We start from the raw sequence: 21,308 nt of genomic DNA, 5'->3' as shown, positions 1-21,308 counted from the left end.
GATGTCATTTGATTTTAGGTGTGATGGAAAAAGCCTTGGCTGGTATTATTCTGGTGTGATTGGTATACGGATGCAGTGGACAGAATATCCTCCAGAACTGGGGACAAAGTAGAAAACTGGAGACTAGTTGGGAATCCATAGTATTATGGGGAAATAATAGTATTATGGTGGGAAAGATGATGGTGGCAGTGGCCAGGTAGCATGTCAGATTCTGAGAAAATCTGATCAATTAAGTGTTGCTGACTTTTTTAATATGAGTATGGGGATGTGCATTAGGGAACAAGATCTATATACAAGATCCTTGTTATTCAACAATGTGATCCGAGGACTAGTAGCATCACATCATTTGAAACCTGTTATAAATGCAGAATCATAGGCTATAACTCAGACCTGCTGAATTAGAAGACCCCTCAGGTGACTCATATACACATTAAAGCTTAAGAAGCCTTGTGCTAGATTACTATCTTGATCTCCAGGGAGAATAGTGCTATTTATGGAGACAGAGAACCCTGAGGCAGGAGTCAGTTGGGGTGAGGGGATGGAATCAAAATTTCTTTTTCATATGTGTGAATTTTGAAACATTTATATGACATACAAGTGGAGGCCTCAAGTAACAGTTGGTTACATGTGTCTGGATTTCTTTGGAATGGTCAGGGCTAGAGATAAAGATGTGGGGTATGTTCGTATCTGCATGGTGCTCACTATCCAGTGGATGAATGGATGAGCTCGCTAGTGAGAGAGTACAGACAGAGGACAAGGCTGAGAAAGAGCTGGACGCTCTAAAGTTTAGAAGTCCACAAAGAGGAAGAGGTAACAAAGGAGACTGGACAGAAGAAAGCCATGAGATCATGATGCCATGGAAGCCAGGAGAAGAAGATGTTTCAAGAAAAAGAGGGCAGTCAACCATGCTGAACGGTGCTGAGACGCTAAGTCAGAGAACAGGGAAAAGAACGCTGGGTTTGGTGACATGGGTGTCAATGGTGACTTTGGCCCAAACAGTGTTAAAATGGTGGGAATGGATGTTTTTGTAAACAGATGAGAGGATCTGAGATAAGTGAGTACAGACAGTGCTTACAGATGACTTTTTAGACTGTCTGGGAAATAATACAATTTTATTTCATTGGTGCCCGGAAACCAGCAGCACTCTCGGTTTCTCTTGCTGTAGCCGAATTTCTAATGTCTCCTTCCAGATATGTAGAGTGGAAACTATAAAAGGTCCTAATCCTTGTCTTCAAGAAACTCATATTCTGGGACTTCCCTGATGGTCTGTTGGTTAAGATTCCACAGTTCCACTGCAGGGGGTGTGGGTTCAATCCCTGGTCAAGGAAATAAGATCCTGCAAGCCATGCAGCGAGGCCAAGAAATTAAAAGATAAAAGCAACAACAACAAAAAACCTCATAATCTAGTGAGAAATAGAAGCACATAAGTAATTCAGTGCTCTGATAACTCAGAATTACTAGGATTTATGGGCTGTGTTGGTAGCTCAGATGGCCAAGAATCTGCCTGCAATGCAGAAGACTTGGGGTTGATTCCTGGGCTGGGAAGATCCCCTGGAGAAGGAAATGTCAACCCACTCCAGTATTCTTGCCTGGGAAATCCCATGGACAGAGGAGCCTGGCAGGCTAAATTTCATGGGGTTGCAAAGAGTTGGACATGACTGAGCAACTAACATACAATAAACTGGGAAGAGAGTTATTATTTTTGCTTGCATTCTGCTAGACATATTGCAGATATTATCTTATTTAATCCTCACTATATTCCTTTGAGGTTATCCTAATTTTATCATTGGGGAAATGAAAATTCAAAAGTACTCAGGACTTATTTTTGTGTAACTAGTCAGTGGTGAGGCTAAAATTTGAACTCAGGTCTGCTGACCCCAGGGCTATATTCTTTACAACAACATGTTCAACTTTTCACTGTGGATAAGAGAAGAAGTAAAAATTATGCTTAGCAAAACTGTGAGTGACCTTTTATAAATTGGAACACAAGGATTCCTTCCTGTATTAATACAGTAGAGTTATATCTTACACAGTGTTTAGAGGTCAAATTTCAAATGATGAAAATTATCCTAAAAAAATTTTTTTTTATTACATCATTCACATATGCCTGGGAAATGCTCACATGAGAGCCATTTAGGAATTGACATCAGCTGAAGAAATGTCAGACTTATGTCTTCCTTCTCACTCAGAGAAATACAATCATTGAGGAGACTCACCTGTAATACTATTATTATTGGGCATGTACATATGGCTTCATTAACATCAGTTAAATTCATATATTAGGCAAATCTAATAAGAGTTAATATTAACTGAAAACTTACTATGTATGACCAGTGGACCAAGAACATTTCATGCATTTTCCAATTCAAATTTTAATCTACCCCATGAGCTTTTCATCTTTTCTGACTATGGAAAGACTGACTTTCCTAAGGTCACAGAGCTAGCAAGTTGGAGAATTGCTTTCCCAACTGCAAATGACTCCAATGTGTATGTGCCTTCCACTCTGCACATGGTCTTCCTGGCTTGCAGTCTTCTCACCAGCCAAACAGATCCCTACTGTTAACTTACCGGGCTCTGTAACCATGTGGGCTACTCATTCCTCACTAGTTGTAGCTTCCCCCTTTATCTCCACCTCATACTTTCACTCTTTTCTTTACTAAGACTCCCTTTCCTTCTTATGTCCCTGCTGTAGCTCATTAGTATCTGTGGGTCAGCTAGGAAGTGTATAACAGAATCTGTAAGGAGGAAACAAACTCCTGGAGTCAACAACCATTTAGGACCATGTGACCTGACTTAATATAAACACAATAGCTACATTCTTGTTAAAGTAAAAATTAGCTTTTTGTCTTTCAAAGTTGTCAGAGCAACTGTGTTAAAAGTTTAGATGTCTGCAAGTACCATCTAAAAGACAATAAAAATACTTAGTGTAATTCAGTTATAATTTAATATTTTTATTAACATAAGCCCTCCTTTTGGAGAAGGCACTGGCAACCCACTCCAGTACTCTTGCCTGGAAAATCCCATGGACGGAGGAGCCTGGTGGGCTGCAGTCCATGGGGTCGCTAAGAGTCGCACACGACTGAGCGACTTCACTTTCCCTTTTCCCTTTCATGTATTGGAGAAGGAAATGGCGACCCACTCTGGTGTTCTTGCCTGGAGAATCCCAGGGACGGGGGAGTCCCCCCTTTAAGGATTATTTACAATTTTTGTTCTTGCCATCCTCTTTGCTTGACTCTCTGGATAGTGTCCAATTTCTGTAGCTAGCTAATGGGCATTGCTACCACCCCCTTGCCTGATTGGATAAGGAAAACCTGAATTTTAGGGGTTTACCTAAGGGGGTTTTTTTCCCCAGTCCTCTTTGATTCTCCCCAGGCTTTGAATGTTAATTCTCTGTCTCTGGAAATTGCCCTGCATATTGTGAACAACTGTTGCCTTCCAAGTTCTTTTCTTGATGGTAAAGAGATATCTGTGATGTGACAATTCACTTAAGTTCAAAGCTTAAGATACAAGGGAATCAAAGGTTAGGAGTGATATCAGAACTTGGTAGACTGTCTAGTGTGGCTTTCCCATCCTCATTTGTCATCTCTGTTGTATTTAAAGCTGGAAGAAGGCAGTGATAACAAGTATATTTGTTTACCTGGTGACGCTTGGCTTGAAAATCACTTCTGAGACATAATTTTAGACCAGATAGGCTAGATAATGTTGTAGTGACAAACAGCACCAAAATCCTAACCAAAATAGTATTATTTTCAGTCATTTACACTTTCTGCTGGTCCAGGTAACTCTCCCGGGGTTCTCCATGTGGAGACCAAGTGTTCCAGGCTGCTCCCAACTCATGGCACTTTTCTACTACACTGCTTTTCTACTACACTACTACACTTTGTATAGTTTAAGTCTTTAGGTAAGACTTAAAGGTAAGTCTTACCTAGACTTACCTTGTCTAGGTAAGTCCTAGACAAACCCTAGGACTTCAGGGTTTGTCTAAGCAGAGAAAGGGAGCATTGGGAATTGTACATTGGCTCTTGAGTACTTCCTCCCCAAAGTGACTTCCATGTCTCAATCTATTGGACAGAATGCAAAAGGGACCAAGAAGCATAGCCTTTTATGTGACTAAGAAGGGTTGGAAAAACAGGGTGGGCACTAGCAATGTCCATTACAGACACCTTTGGAAGATTTTTTTCCCAGCCTCATGTTCTTGGACTTTAAATGCTGGGCTACATGAGATAAGGCCTAAGGTGAAGAGTTTGTAGGCTAGAGGGAAAATGGTTTTTCTTGAAGATATCACCAATGTCTTTATCCACAAGCCTGCATGATGAACTTCCAAACATTTTCTTGTATGCCATCTTGGCACAAAGACCATTAAAGAAAAACAGACTAATCCCCTTATAGTCATGAGTAAATAAATATAGTTTTACAAGATATTTTACAAGGTAGCCAAGGACTTTGAATTGAAGGCCTAGATCTGGATCCTCTATATAAAATAGGCAAGTGTGGATTTATATATTCTTAATTCTGTTTTTTCCAAGGTTTGTTGTAGTAATTAAAAATTAAAATCAAGTTTTAGGCAGCAATGATGAATGAGAGAGGGAATGTAGAAAGCTCAGGTACAGACTCCAAGGATAAACTATAAAGCTGTGAGCCTTCTCTGAGGGGCAGGAATGGAATCTTTCACTTAACACATCTTCTTAGTTTGTTATCCTGGGATCTAGTTTGATACCAGTTTCTAATTATAAGAATAGTGATCAGGCCCCAGTGCCTTACAAGCATCATATATATGTGTATACAGTCTCACCTCTAAAATTTCAAGGTAATAGAAAGTAATCTAATTATGTGGATAATTAAAAAAACCAAAGTGCAAGTTTAAAACTTGTACTTTTATGACTGCAAAGCAGGCTATCAAAATGACAGGGCGTCTGGATGTGATCGCTGCACGCACTCAGATTAAATGAGTGCATTAGTTGATTGTTTCTGGTATGAAGATAAGCAGAGAAAAGTATAATAATGTTGGCGTTTAAGTGGACCTAATTAGGCTTCAAGTTTAACACTCCATTAAGATGAATGGGAAAGGGTCATCCCCTGTTCAAGCTGTGGCATTGTCTTAGTGTGTCTGGATTTTGCCTCTGAAGACAACAGTCTGTCAGCATACGTTCTCACAGTCACCCCTGTAAAGCAGACGGGAAATTTAATTCTTTTAAAATTAAATCTCAGGTTCTGGAGGCTGCAGTAAAATCCACAGGGAGATCTTAAATCTTCAACTTCTGCAGCTGTATTAGTCATAAACAACAACAATAACAATGATAATTCTTTCAGTTATCTATTGGAACACTCAAGTGCAGACTTCAGTGTTTCCTGAACATAAACGGCTGAAACTAACAACCTCCAGTTTGCCACTGAAGGACCCTGTCCATGGGAAGGGTGAGTGACTTGGATAAAGTTACAGAGCATGTCACTGGTAAAGCCAGAAATAACATGGAGAGACTGCTCAGTTTTTGTTGCAATAGTCTGTCATCCATCAGGGAAAGGGAGTAAGGAATAATGATCTCATCTACTAAACTGAGTGCACATGCATTTGAAAGAAAACCTAAGAATCAAAGGGCAGCACAGCCCAGTAGGCATGTTTATAGGGAGATGACTGGGGGAATTCTCCCACTTCGCCACATGGAAATGGTGTGTAAGTAGGAGAAAAGTTTAGTCATGCCAGTGGCCAAGGTGTATGGATGTGATTTGAGAACTATGACACCGAACCACATTCACAGTCATCACCCAAAGGAGCCGCAGGGTCATTGTCTGACTTTTAGTGACTGGAGTGGAAAACTAGGTGTCTGGAGATGGCATAAGGAGAAACCAAATATAGCTTGAATTCAGTGGTTAGGTAAATGGTTGTCATAGTTTTCTGATTCTTTGGGAAATAGTATGACTACGTCTCCAAACCAGTCTCAGGACTGGTAACTTGTAATTCTGGTTATGCTATAGACTTGCTACATGTCATTGGGCAAATACTTTTCTCTTGCTAAGTTTCAGTTGTTTCTTTTTTAAAATTAGTAAGATGAAATTTTGTCTGCTTATCCAAAGTCTAGGTTTTGCGGCTGTGTTATTCAGTAAGATTTTAGAAAGGACGTTTTGGGGTACAGCTGATGTCTAGATAGACCCATTCCTATGTCCAACTCTTTGCTAAATGTGAAATTATTATAAATTTTGGAACTATTTAAATGAGTCCAGTTATAATAAAACAATAGAAAATTTTTAATTAAACCAGCTGTAGAATCATTGATCTTAGCAGATAGGAGTTAGATGGAAAGAAATGTAGTTCTCCGAGTCAACTTCTTTCCAAATGCTGTTATTCATTATTTCAGATCCCTGACTCATGATATGCCATTGCTTAAACATTTCTAATAATGGAGAGTTGAGAATGGGCCATCCTTTCCCAGTGCTGGTCATGTTGGCTTATTAGTTCTTCTCATTCTGTCTTGAAATGCTTTATATCAAATGATACTAATCTTGACTCGGAGATTACAATGTCTATTCCTTCTGCTATTTTTATAGTTTTTAGCTATCTGAAGCAAGCAAATATGTTAATTCTCTGGTTTTCTCTTTTTCATTCATTATGAGGTTTACAGAAATTTTCATAAACTTTGTTGCTTTAAAAATGTCCCTCAAGCTTTAATATTTCATGAAGACTCAGCTTATAAATTTTTATATTATTATATTTGATTATTCTTACTCATTGAAAACAAACAAATTGGTATTTGGAATATATTCTTTTTCACAATATATTTCATTAATTTATTTTGTTTGTTCTTGGGAAATCTAATTAATTTGGATTTATCCTAATTAATTTAAACAATGATTTACGTGTAGCTTGCTTTGCTCCAGAATTAGTCATTTGATGTTATTTATAGTAATGCATTCAGAAGATAAAAAACATAGAAATGGCAGTAAAATAAAAGGTAAAAAAGTAAGAGAGAACTGGGTAAAGTTTACTATATAAAATACATTTATGAGGTTATTGTATATTTGTGGTGAGTCCAAATTTGATTTTGAAATTGCTAGCAGCCAATGCAAAGAGAGAAATAAGACAAGTTATGGGACTAGTAACATCTAAAATCCTCAAAAAGACAGAAAGAAACTCAACAATTTCTTATCAGTATGAGAACTAATGTCCTGAGAACATTTTCTCCTGAGTTCTTATGTGAAAGACTCTCTTTATTGAAGTAAGAATATCTCTAACAACATTTTTATAGCGAATTCCACTTCAGATTTTGTAGGGTTGTTCCGTGATATAGTAATACAATTTCCAAGTGCAAGTGCCTGGTACTTAGTAAGAGCTTGTAATGGGTAAGTTGTGTCTCCCCAAAATATGGTAAAGTCCTAACCCACCATACCTCTGAGGGTTACTTTATTTGGAAATAGGGTCTTTACAGATGTAATCAGGATACAATGACGTCATACTGAACTAGGGTGGGCCCTAATCCAATATGACTGGTGTTTATAGAAAGAGAAGAGACACAGGCACAGAGGGAAGATGGCCATGTGAAGACAGAAGAAGAAATTGTAGCTATGCTGCCACATGCTAAGGAATGCCTGTGGCTATCAGGAGCTGGAAGAGACAGGAAAGATCCTGCTCTAGAGGTTTCAGGGGGATTGTGGCCCTGCCAACACGTTGATTTTGGATTTCTAGCCTCCAGAACTGTGAAAGAATGAGTTTCTGTTTTAAGCAATTCAATTTGTACTACTTTGTTAAGTAGGTAGCTCTAGGAAACTAATATGGTGCTCAATAAATATTTATTAATTGGATAAATATGTATGGATAAGTTTTATGAGTCAATTGACTAGGGCTACTCAGAAATTTAGAATACTGTTATGATTGGGGCTTCCCAGGTAGCACAGTGGTAAAGAATCCACTTGACAATGCAGGAGATGCAAGAGATGCAGGTTTGATCCCTGAGTCTGGAAGATCCCCTGGAGAAGGAAATGGCAACCTACTCCAGTATTCTTGCCTGAAAACTTCCATGGATAGAGGAGCCTGGAAGGCTACTGGCCATGGGGCCACAAAGAGTTGGACACAACTGAGCGACTAAGCATCCATACACAATACTATGACCAACTATGAAAAAAATTGACAATCCCACCAGATATATTCATATCCTTTTCTGTTTTGACTAAAGTCAGAATTTCTGCATAGAAGATGTGTTTATTATAGGGTCTATAATTAATAATCCATGATCAGGAGTTTTAATGTGTAGATTCATTTTATTTCCAGTGACGTATAACTCTTTTTAGAGCTTTGTGCAGTATCCAGCGTATAATAGGTATTTAATAAATGCTTATAGGAATAAGATAAATTCTATTATTACTGGATAAATAATGAGGATAGGGAAAGGTCCTGTCCCCAAATGCCATTATTTTAAAGGGGACATGCTACGCTTATATATTTTAATTAACCATGCCACAGGAATCCTGTTATCTCCTCTTGTGATTTTTACTAAGTAGGGGTGTTCCTGCTTCCTTTTCATTAGTCCTTTTCTCAAAACATATATCCACCCACGACTTCAATCCTTATCATCTCCAACTATCTTCAAGAAATCAAATAAATCAAGGATTCCATAAACACTGAGAAGAAAATAAAATGAAAAATGATCCAAGAAGAAAAACAATGGCCTGATTCTGGCTGTAACACAGTCTTCCAAAGTTGTTGCAAGACCAGTTTCCATCTCTTGAGTACCGGCTTCACCTCCTACTCTCTTCTCAAGGCAGTCAAATGTTGTGATAAGATAAAGGTAGAGACTAATAGACCATAAGCCCACTGCAACTTATGAAAGCTCACCAAACACGATGAACAGCATGCATGATGAGCTAGTTTAGAAAACAAGGAATCCATGATTTTTTTTCAAAAACCTAATAGTTTATTTGAAATGAAAAAACTTTAGGGAATCATTGAACACCTATGAATTAGTATACCTTCAACTTACACAGCAGAGGTGAAGTCACTTAAGTTTTCAGCACAAGACACATCATTCTGGGCCTAAGAAGAAGAAGAAAAAAGCCCAAACAAACAAAACAAAACAGAAAAGAAACCTCAAAACGTGGTGGACAATCTCTCGCAGACCTGTGGAAATATGGAGCAATTGAATGGTCACGTGCTTGCAAAAAGTTCTGTTCTATTCATTCTTCCTAGATTCATTCCACTGGCAGTTCCACCCCTGTCAGGAATATAATGGAGCATAATCTCGAAGCTGCCCTGCCTTGTAACATTCACAGGTTCTCTCTGCCCCCAAATTTGAGCTGAGGCACTTCCCTTTCTAAAGAGCAGCATCTGGTCTCTTCGTGCGCTCATTTGCATGCCAATACTGGATTGCTCTCCCAGCGCACAGCTATTTAATAGTGGTGCTGGTGTCCGAGCTCTGGGAACAAACCAAATGGTTTGGGTGTGCTTTTGTGTGCAGTGCGGGTCGTTGCTACAGTGTGCTTATTAAGAATAGTACACATTCATTATAACAAGATTGCTCTTTTGCTCAGGGGCCATCACGGCGCATTCTGTAAATGAATTAACAGTAGCATGCATTTGTGTATTATGGGCCCTGAAGATGCATTTGTTTATTAAATAAATCTGCAACACAGAAAGTATAGTTGAAAAAAAATCTAGAAAATAATCAGAGTGCGCATGTACACTAGCTATTTGTTTGTGTGTGTTTTTTTTTTAAACCTCAACATCTTGGCGAGTTTTCCTCCTTTGTTTCTTTAAAATAACCAGATCACAGGGCACATTATAGACTAACAGCCTACATATATTGATGTAAAAAAGGAAACCAAATTCAAGTTACAGAAGCACAAAATATTTTCAAAAGTGTTATTGTAAACAATCATGTACCTTAAAGAATTTAATATTATGCTTCTTTTGCTTTTCTTTAAAATCTTTTGTTATTCTTAAAATTGTCTCTAAAAATTACTATTTTTATATTTGGTTAAAATTTAGCATGCATCATGTATATAATTTTCCCCATAGAACTTTGATTTCTTTTGAAATACAAACTCTGCTTTTGCGGCATTTAGTTAATATCGATCCATTTGTTTCCAACCTTTCGGCCCAGGTATAGCTAGTATGAGTATATTAATAAACATGAGTCATCTGTTGGATTTTATTCCTGTTAACTAATGATTTTTTTAAAGCTCAATGGCAGTTCACAATTATACTGAGAACTCAGAATATGTTTTAGATGTGTCTCTTCTATATTTCTCTCTACTTATATTATGTAACTTGCTGTTTTTAATATGTAATCTGATATATTGTGCACTTGTATAATGGAAAGAAAATGGAAATATTTAAAAGTATAAAGTGCTAAAAGTATCTAAAGCCACAGCATGGATAGTATGAAATCTATTAAAACAACTTGAGGAAAAAAGGGAAGAAGAAATAGTAATATACTCAAAATTTTGAAATTCTTAATATTATTGAAAACATGAATGTCTTTTAAAAAGGAATTTTTTTCATATTTGATTTCTTGAAACCTTTCTATAAAATCCAGGGGTACTACATGAAATTTGCCAAAATAGTTTAAAAGGGAAAACCTGGTATAATGACTGGATTACGACTTCATAGATTTTGGGCTTAGCTCAATATCTATGACTATTAAATATACCTAGCTGATTGCTACATCTGCAAATAAAAAAATGTGTTTTGTATGAAACATAGTAGAACTTGCTTCGTATGGAATAAAAGATATTCCATATGCAGAAAAATACACAGCTGTTTGTAGGAAGATTACACTTTTCTCCTACGTAGAATCTTAATTACTTAGCATTTTGTCCTTAAGGACGTACTATTGAGCTCTGCTGTATATTCAGGTGGGGGCAGAAACTCTACCATTGTAACAATTAATTTGATAATTATTTAAGGGAGAAGAAAATATTTGAAACCTAGTTTCTTTTCTTTCATCTTTTTTTTTTTTTTTTTTTTTTGTAAAAAGCTGTATTTTCCAGAGCATTTTATTTATTCCACTGCAGCTTTTAGAGAGGCCAGCCAATCAGAAGGTCTGTAAAGGCCCAGGCCCAGACTCAGTGCTGAGCTCCAAATGCGATTCCAGTCCTGACAGGGGGATTATAGGAAACAGATGACTTACGCTTCTAATTTGTGGCCTTAAATTGCAAACAGAATTTCAGGAGTCGAGCAGAGTAATAAATGGCAATAGAAAAAGCCACACACAGCCAAATCAGTATGTGGTGGTTGTAGGTTAAACTAAATGGGAAGAGACAGGTTATGATGGTTCAGTGTATTACAGAGAAGAAAGTCTTAAATTACCAGTGCTGAGAGGTATTGCTCCACGGCAGATAGCATTGCATTGTGCAGTCCACAGATATCCCAAGCAGAACAATAAAAAAGCAGGTTTAACATAGAACCTGTTGCTGGAGGAATCATTTTTTTCCCCCCTCTTTTAGAAATGGAAGCCGTGTTTTATGTTTGTTTTGACCTCTGCTGTATACTTGGCCCCGTAACATCTGTTTTCTACTGTTGCCGTTTTTCACACCAAATTAAATGTCGAGGAGTCAGATAAAATAAGTTCAAAATATGTCCAAATTATTTTTGTTGACTTCCAACAAATGTCTCAGTAACTCTTTTCACACGGAATGATACCATTTAAATGCCAATGTAGAAATTATTTTCCTTTCAACATTTTAAGAGCTAAAGAAAGGGATTTTGAGGTGTACTTAAACTTGAGAAATATTGCATTGGCCTTTTTGGTAACTTGTATGACCGTTTCAGATTTGCTTTAAAGCTATTTCATCATATAAAGTTATGTACATTTGTTGGATAAAAATTCCAAGAAAACTGTTTAACAACAGCATATAATGAAACTATCATTCGGAGCTGCTTTACCATAAATACCAGTTAGAATCAAAAGAGACCCACTGTTTATCACATGGAAACCAAAATGTATTTGCTTTCCTTTATAATCTCTACATGTGTATTTGTGTGTACATGTACATAGAGTCAAGATGAGACTGACACAAATTTCTACTGTCATTAGAAGTCTGGCTGTCATTAGTCTGTGATATGAAAATTCTAACATGGCATTGCATTTTCAATCTCTAATCCAATAAACATATTGATAGAAGTAAAATTTCTTTCTTTGAAAAGAATATCACCTTCTTTTAAGATCCAACACATCTGCATGTTAGAGTTTGGCAACTAATTCATGATAAAGATTGATTAAAAATTTATCTTCCTGTCTTATTTATTGATATTATTTATTGCCAATATATCAAAATAACAAGTTTTTCTAGTGAATGATAGAATCAGGGCTTACTTTAGTCCACAATGCTGTGCTTGAAGGGAACTCAAGTAAAATCTATAGTTTTTCTTCCACTTTCCTTATGAACGAAAACCCTGTCTGTCTAAAATTCATATATTTTAACTGCTATATTAACTTTAAACTTGAACTTTTTGCTTTATATGATGAATGAAAACTGTTTTCTTGTGAGTAACCTGGGGAAAAGCAATTTTTGTTGTACTCTTAAGCAAGTCTGTTGATAATCACTGAAGACTGACTAAATAGATTTTGATTAATCACTTGCAGAAATTGTGCTTTATATTCTGTGTTATAGTAATATCAATGTAGGTTATAGCAATTTCTTTGTAGATGATGTATTTTTTGTTTTTAAATCACCTGGCAAAACGAGAAAGCAAACCTTAGTTGAAAGCTTTTGTCTCTAAGAGAAAACTCTTTTCATGCCTGTCTTTTTTTGAGAAAGGCTCAATTATTATTTGTGTCATAGTGGGAAGACTGGGTCTCTATAGGGCCTGAACCTTTTCAAACAAGAGATTGCTTTTGTTTTTGTACCCCATCAACACTGATCACCTAATTAAATCTGATATCTCTGGCTAAAGTAGAATGATTTGTAGTATTTCTTTGGAGCTTACTTAATTAGTTTAAATGTCTTTTGTGTGGTAGACGTGGTGATATTTTATAAAATGGAGCTGAAAAAGGAGGATGCAAAATGCATTGGATGCAAGGATGGAAAAGACAGGAGGTGAGAGGGAGGGCAGACCGGTATGACCAAACCATGAAAGCAAGGTGTAGTTCCAATGCAAAAGCTTGCAAGCTGGAGTCATTCATTAGTTGAGACCATCAAGCAGATCTGACCTGGAAAAAGGCTTCCTGTCAAATGTAGGCCTGGGCATCTGTCAGGGCCTCAGATTCTACACCTTGATCAGCCCAAGACACTGACACCATTTTCTTTAACAAACACCAACAGCCTTTTTTCTCCTTCATTTTAACATCTCTCAGGGGTTGAATTCCCTTTCTTCTCTGGCTCTGTAGAGAGTAAAGGGAGCTTGTTAACTTGCTTAGATATTTTGACTGCCGATGCTCTTTGGCCACTTGCCTGTGGTAACAGTGTCAAAGCATAACTTGGTATAATTGCTGTATTTGCAGTCAGAAGAGTATTCTCTCTTTATGTTCAAGCTGCTGAATAAAAAGGAAGTGTCATTTTGGAAAATCCTGTAAATTATCCTCAAAGTTCAGGCAAAATACAATGTGTGACATACCTGGTATGTCTTGTTTTCATTTGCCAAGGTACAAAAGGGGAAAGTAAGGGAGGTTTAACTATGTCAGTTAAAACTGATACTCTCCTGTGTTTCTTATGCTGTGAAACAAAATAAAATTAAACTTAAAAATGAAAGCAGCAGAACTGGTCTCTTTATAATTTAAAAAGCAACTGGAAAGCATTATAATTTTTAATTATCTATTGTGTCACAATTTATACACAGTATGGATTAGAAATGAGAATTTGTGATGGACCTTCATTTAATAGAGACGCGCATAATTTATAGACATTAGTACTTCCCATTTGCAAGTGGAAATTAGGATTGTAATGGAACTTTATCTTATTGATAGGTAATGATAGATCTGAAACCATATTTATTATAAAATGAACTTTTAAAGTTGATAAAGTTGTATTCATTCTATATTTTGTATGTTTTCAAAGAGTTGTTATAGTAGGAAAAACCGCAAAATGAGATTTGTTTTTTTTTCCCTTAATACATAGCAATGTGAAATTTGAGGCAAATAGTGATGAATGATAGAAAACTATGGATATCCTTCTGGCCTTTTCCACACAAGATCTGGGTGTATACATCTTCAAGGATGATCCTTCCAAAATGAGTGCCGGCTGAACATTATGTAACACTGGGAGGCCAAGGGCTGCCAGTGCTGGCATTCCGTAGTCTGAGAAAAATCATCCTTCTAGTTAAGTAGACCCTCCCTGTGTCTCACTAACTGTACAGAACTGCATGCTGCTGGCAAGTAATGGCTTGTAATTAGTGTGGCAAGCAGGTAATGACTTGAAGTCACCTGCCAATTGTTTCCGAGTATTTGCTGTGTTTCAAAACCCTGAGCAAGTGGGAAAGTCATGGGGGGCTATCATGATGCAAACAGAGAAAAAGGGGAGGAACACAATCAGGGAACCTCTTTCTGAATTGGATTTCTCCCCAGTTGTTGCTTATTTTACCCCTAGGTCCTCCCTGAATGGCCCTAGAAAGGCATTAAGGATTGGCAGGTTACTTTACCTGCCTGCTGCTCCTGCTGGGAGAAATGGTGCTTGTTGAGAGATTTCGTTGCTGTTTTGGAATCAAACCAGCCATCTTAGTTGCAGCCTCTGCACTAGAAAACTGGGATGTAGAGAGTAATAGCAGCTCAGCTTTTTTAGAAAAGAAGCATGAATTACTGAAACCCAGATTTTACTTCCCTATTACAAGAAAACTTTCTTTCATGAGCTTTCCCGAACTTCATGGAGAGCTTTGGTGTTGAAGCAAGAAAAGCTGAGCCTGTGCAAAATCAAGACTCTCAGGATCCCCCACAGGGTTTAGACCAGTGCTTAAGGCACAAAAATGCATATAAGGTCCCAGGGAGTAACATAATTGAATATTTTGAGAGGGGGGTGGGGAGGGAGGAAGTTAACCGTGAGCTGGACAGTATGTGGCCTTTCTAAACTTGAACCACAGCCATGTCACTACAGTCAGTTGCTAGAATGTGGGTCCAGGGCAGCCAAATTTCCTAAATTCTTGAGAGGAGCCAGAAATCTGGAATTTTATGGAAAAATATCCCAGTTTTAAAACATTGAACCTCATTTAAAAAATTTAAACCTTTGAGTGAAACAAAATCAGTGGCCTGATTTCAGGCCACACAATGCCAGTTGATGATTTCTGTTTTCCATTAATTCTTCTTGGTATCTTTTCTTTTCTTCATCTTGTTAGATTAGTAAAAAGGAAAAAACAAAACAAAACACAAAAAGGAGACTCAAATATGCAACAAGTGCTACTTGGCTTTTACAATTTTCTTGTGATTGTTACGTCTAAATGCCTGGAAGAGACCTTCTTAGGAAATGATCCCACACAATGTCTGCCTGACTTTGAGCTTTCCCTGTGCTTTGAAGGCTTCCTTTGGGCCAAATGTGTGGGGCCCTTTCAAACTTGAGAGGCTTTTAGAAGAGCCTCTCTGAGCCCTGACTGACTGGTTCTAAGTCATTCTTGAGGAGAGTCCATGACTCCTCTCAGACCAGCAGTCCCAAATCTCCAAAGAAAACAGTTTAGACGTTGGGAAGGCCTGGATTTTATTTGATCTGGTCGCTGCCTACAGACTAACGCCTTGGCCCTAAGTAAGCCATCTGTCAGTTTAGCAGTCTCCATTTCTTAGCTAGTGTGGTCCGGATTAGACCAGAAACGCTTAAATCATTCCTTTTGTTAATCTTACAGGTGACTAGACTGTTGTCAGGAGACTTAATAACCAGGTAAGCACTTTACACTGGTTAAAATCCAAATCATAAATATGCTTTATATTTACTTGAATTCAAACCCTTTATGCCCTTTCAGAATATTTAAAGAAAACTAGTAAATGTTCTTGATAAAGTTCATTTTCAGTTTAAATAGTATCATAAAAAATCATGTTCTGACATCTAGAACATATATGCAATTACATGAACCAATTTTGAAAATTGAAAAGCTGATTAGAGTAAAATAGACCTAGTTTTTAATGTATTTAATAATATCCGAAGGGAGAACTTGCTTTGCTTTGGGGGCTTGGCCTACTGGACAAAATGATAAGTGATTTTTTTAAAGGCCAAGTTATTGTTCATTTACATATGAGTGAGACTCATCTAGCAGATCAAGGTTAATAGAGATTAATCATACAAAGGGAAAATTTATTAGGTTTGTTTGGGAGTGACTCCAGCAGTAGTCTGGTCACTCTGAACATGCCAGTGACCTGAAGAAAAAGAACTTGTATAGGTGTCTTTAGTCCAAGAAGCAGGCTTTAGAGGTGGCCTCAATATAGTCTTAAAAATCATCATGTCTCTATTTCAGATTTCTTTTCTATATGCCCTTACTGTACTTTTGGAAGAAATATTTCTAGTTACATACTGTTAAACTGCAAAATTACTTGCTTATTCATTAGGTGGTTTTGGAGGGACAGAAAGGTAATAGAAGTACTAGAAATTTTGTTCTCAAACTGAAAAAGAAAAATTGAATCTATATGAAAGCAAAAGTGTCATCAGCCTGATTTGTCCTTTTCCAAAATTATTTTTTCAATGTAGTTGACTAGACAATTTGTGGACACCTTTATCCTCTTTCTACCTGCAATCAGTTTGTATCTAGGTTCTCTTTAAAATAAAGATGTTAACATCAATCTCACATTTAGCTGTTTGGTTCCAGTTTTTAGATTCTGAAGGTTCAGCTGCACAGTAATTAAGATAAACGTAATTTCTTTGAAGTTCTTTGAAGTTTGTTTTTTTAAGGTAAAAAATAATTCAGCACCTAAGTTGTTTGAAGATCCAGTTTAGTTTAGAAAGGACAAAAACAGAACATAGTATAGAGAACTATAATATATCCGAATGTGTAAGTTAAATTACATGGGCTATTTAAAGATTAGAGAAGTTGTGTTTTTTAATTGTTTAATCATTGTTTTTTTCTGAAACATCTGACTATAACTGAAAGGGCTTAATAATATACTATGATTTTTGCATAGTCTGATGCCTAAAGATATTAAAATATTACTCATCTTCCTCATCTGTTTGCTCTTCTATGTGTTTCTCTCAGTATTAGAGAATTAAGTGATAGATTTAGTTTTCTACAAATCTATTTGCAGGAATAGAGTAGGACTCTAGTAGAATTTAACCAGGGAAATCCAAACACATATTATGAACAATTACATTAAAAAAATTGTGATACTTAGGTGCTTTATCAGCATGAAAATGAAAAAAACTAGCTCATCATAACTATGTATAACCATCAGGTCTGTGTTACATTAGGAAAAAGGTCCCCTTGAGGTCAGATAAATTATTCTGCTAAATAACTAGAATTTTGTATTTTAATTTGCAAAAACTTAAAAACTAGAATTGATATCAGGCTTTTGAAACAAAAATTTAAATCATTTACACCCAGGTTTTTATGAATCTTTATCAGAGTTTGTGCATTTTATCCAATTAAACTATTTTCTTTTAAAAAGCTAGCTTCAGTGGGGGTTGGGTGGGAGGAAGTGGATGGAGGGAGAGGGTACCTCAAGAGGCATGAACATAAATTGTCTTAATTTCTGAGAAATGTGGGTCTGACAATCACTTAAGACAATATAGTTGATATGGCTGTCAGGACGAACTCTTCTCAAAAGAATGTTTTTATAGAATATCATTGTGACACTTTGCTCAGATGAATGTCTTTAGCAGTATTTGATTAATGTAACGTAATAAAAGAGATGCACACCAAAGTGTCTGTACATGTCTTGTTAAGTGTGTTTGATTCATTATATGTGGTTCTCAGTTCTTTCCTCTTTCTGCAGTTCATTTTTTATCATTTCAATAATATATCTATAAATATGAAAAAGTTGGCACTTTCAAAGTCTTTGACATATATGGCTATTAATTCATAACTCTAAAAAATTGTATCTTTCAACCTGTCATTTTTAAGCTTGTAGAGTTTATTACAGTAAGTAACCTGTGTTAGAAATTAGATTTTGAACTTTAGCAAGAAGATAAATAAGCTCATGAACCTAAAAGTTATAGAAAAGACACCTAGAAATAGTTCTGAGATAGAATCACATGAAACGATCAGTGATTAAAGATATAATTTTAAACTCCCTGAAGATATCATTGAGATTTATATTGGTTGCTATTTTTCAGGTTATTTTGTTTTCCAAATCCAAAAATCAAATATTGAACAAGTGTGTAATGAAGAAAGCTATTTGAATTCAGTTTCATGATCATCTTTGTTGCAGTGGGTTAATGGGTTAAACTTCATGGTTTATATATCAATGACACAGATGGCTTAAAGTGAAGATATTTTGAAGACAAAATAAAAATGGTACTTATTTATATCTGCATTCTCAGAATTACTGTTTTAGTGAGAGTAAGCCCTATAAGGTAAACACTGTTTTACCTCCTGATGAGGTGGGGGTAACATGCCCAAGATACACATACTTTAAGGGGCAGAGTTGGGCTTGGGACTTGGAAATAGGAACTCCAGAGCCTTTGATGTCCTCTGTTGTTGTTTAGTCTCTAAGTCATATCCGACTCTTCTGTGACCCCATGGATTGTAGCCACGAGGCTTCTCTGTCCGTGGAATTTCCCAGGCAAGAATACTGGAATGGGTTGTCATTTTCTTCCCCAGGGAATCTTCCCGACCCAGGGATGGAACCCGCTCCTCCTGCATCTCCTGCATTGCAGGTGGATTCCTTACTACTGAGCCACCAGGGAAGCCCTTGGCACCCTAGAGGGCAAGCTAAACATGAAATATTTTCTTCTAGGTACCTTTGGTTCCACTTCACATCCTCTACTGCCTAAGTAACAGCTTGCCCCCCACCTGCCATGTTCCCTTCATGAGTTCAATTAAGAAAATAATGGCCAAACATTAGGATAGTAAGTCTGAAGTGTTCCGCGTAATGAGCTCTGACTCACAGGATGCTTGGGGAGTTTTGGGTGCCAGGCTAGCACATCATGTGTGAATAAGCTCATGGCGGGGACCGAGGGTGAGGTCTGAGGCCATGGTTTATGTTGGAGCCTCACCGTGTTCTGGTGACTCATGTACACTAAACAGCAGAGTCATGAACATTTACACACACCCAATATCAAGTTTACTCTGAGTCTGTTCTCTTGCAGCCGTTTTACAGCCCTCTCTACAAAGCAAAGAACTCATTTTGGCTCTTTCACTGGAGAATGAGGAGAAGTTAAAGAACAGACTGCCCAGAGGTCCTGGTGGTCCCTTCCTGGGGAGGTAGTTCCTCCTCTGAGCTCTGAGACACCCGCATGTTACTTCTGCTGCATGCACTGCATGAGTTTGGGGTCAGTTAAGTAGAGACCTAGCTCTTGGCAATGTCTTCACTGCATCTGAGACCTCAGGCAATTTCACTTATTATTCTTGGGTATGATTTTCTTGGAAATCTATAAAACTTATAGAATGGGATAGGGAGCATTTTTATGCATTTGTAGGAAATTAGCACAGAAGAAATTTTAACATTATTTTCAGCTGTCACTTAGGCAATTGCTTCAGCTCAGGGATGACCAATGCCAGAGCACTGATTAAGGATGTTAATTTTATTCATCTTTGTATCTGTTTAGTGTCAAGTGAGAGGAAGAGAGGGTTTCAAATGTGCCCTGGTAATTTTTTTTTTTAAACACAGGGCTTTTTGAAACTAGAAAAAAGTCAGAAAAATATGCAAGGACTAAAGGCGAGTCAAGAGAAAAGAAACATTCACTGTTGTAGGTTTGAAGCACACAGGGCATCTTCCAGGCCAGGAGAAGGCCTGGTCCACGGTGTACTGATCAGAGAGCAATCTGTTTGGGGCTCAGCAGCACCTTCAGGCCTCTGAGCTCTTCTGCTCTAGCAGGGATCTACTGCTGTTTATTATCAGTGCCATCACTCCAGGATGGGAAGAGGGGGTGGTCTTAGGGAGCCAATTGTGTTGTCAAGAATTGTGTGTTTTGGGGACACAGTGGCTAAAATGAATCATAAAATCATAGTTCCAAGTGTTCCTCTGTTCTTGGGTATACAGAATTGAAGAGGAAAACTGTGTCTGACATTTTAGGGTGTTCAGATTTGGCACTTCTCTTCACTATGTGTTTAAGGCAGGTCCCATCACTGTGCGGAGTCTAACTTACTGACCCCTGGAAATGAGGGGGATGGATCCAAAGATCTCTAAGAACTCGTTTGAGCTTACATGCCATTGACTCTGGACTTCTCTATATAAATATTAAGTAAGTTTACAGTAACCATGGAGAAAGGCTGTGTCCTTGCTGACAATTGTAAATGTCCATGATGTCAAAATGCAGGATGGTAAAAAGTGAAGTTGAAAATGAGGAAGAGGTGTGACAGGGTTTAATCTAAGTAGTTTTGAAGGGTGTGCACTTTTTAGGCTGCCTAAGGTCTGGACTGAAAAATGTCTTCTCCTAGCATATTTCAGAGTTGGCTAAATTACGTTTAAGAACTATTTTGTCCAAAAAGAAAGAGGATGATAATTAAAGCAAAAGTAGCCCCACAGCTCAGATGACCCCTTTCTCTGATGGAGGAAATCTTTGGATGGTTATTTTTCTACTGAGCCTTTAAAAGAGAACTCTAGTCTTAACAGGGGCTAAGAGCTCTTGTAGAAGTAGGCAGAGGGAAACAAGGGAAGGAAAAATGGCTTTTCTTTAAGCTTTTAAGCTTATTATTAAATTCATAAATTAGATCAAATTTATTGTTGAATTTTAAGTCTCAAACATATATAAAAATATATGTTTTTTTTCCATGTTCCCATCAAGATTTCCATGTTCCCATCAAGATTCAACAATGAATTCATGGCCAATCTTGTTTCATCTGAGACTTCCCCAGCTGTATATTGACTCCTCGCTTCCAATGCAGAGGGGGTAGATTTGATTCCTCGTGGGGGAACTAAGATCCCACATGATGTGCAGCACAGCCAAAAAAAAAAAAATCTTGTTTCATCTATGTCATCACTTAATTTTGTTTAAATAAGATTCTTTTGAAGCAAACACATAGTTTCATCTGTAAAAATTTCCAAATACTGTGTATCTCTCAAAGTTAAGGACTCTTTATTTAAAAAACAATTGCAATATTATTAACACAACTAAAATTTTAACCAAAAATTCCTGAACATGATTAAGTATCAAGTCAGGGTTCAGATATCTCCAATTGTCTCATATTTTTAAAAACAATCTATTTGAATTTGGATCCTAACAAGGTCCACAGAACATGTGGACACAGAATTGATGAATATGTCTCTTAAATGTCTTTTAATCTACAGGTTTCCTTTGTCCTTTCCTTCCACCCTCCC

At 37.2% G+C, this 21,308-nt stretch overlaps 1 long non-coding RNA gene across 3 annotated transcripts in view; it reads left to right on the top strand.

Annotated features, from left to right (window-relative positions):
• LOC129646469 (uncharacterized) overlaps positions 1–21,308 on the top strand; it is a 270,429-nt gene that overhangs the window by 55,256 nt on the left and 193,865 nt on the right. Inside the window, exon 5 of one of the 3 annotated variants that reach the window (XR_008711966.1) lies at positions 15,749–15,783. The exons of the other annotated variants lie outside the window; for them this stretch is intronic. This is a non-coding gene — a long non-coding RNA (uncharacterized LOC129646469). The remainder of the gene's footprint in view (positions 1–15,748; positions 15,784–21,308) is intronic. 3 annotated transcript variants of the gene reach the window in all.

This window comes from Bubalus kerabau, chromosome 3, assembly GCF_029407905.1.
Source record: "Bubalus kerabau isolate K-KA32 ecotype Philippines breed swamp buffalo chromosome 3, PCC_UOA_SB_1v2, whole genome shotgun sequence".
NCBI lineage: Eukaryota > Metazoa > Chordata > Mammalia > Artiodactyla > Bovidae > Bubalus > Bubalus kerabau.
This window is presented reverse-complemented; position numbering and strand designations above follow the sequence as displayed.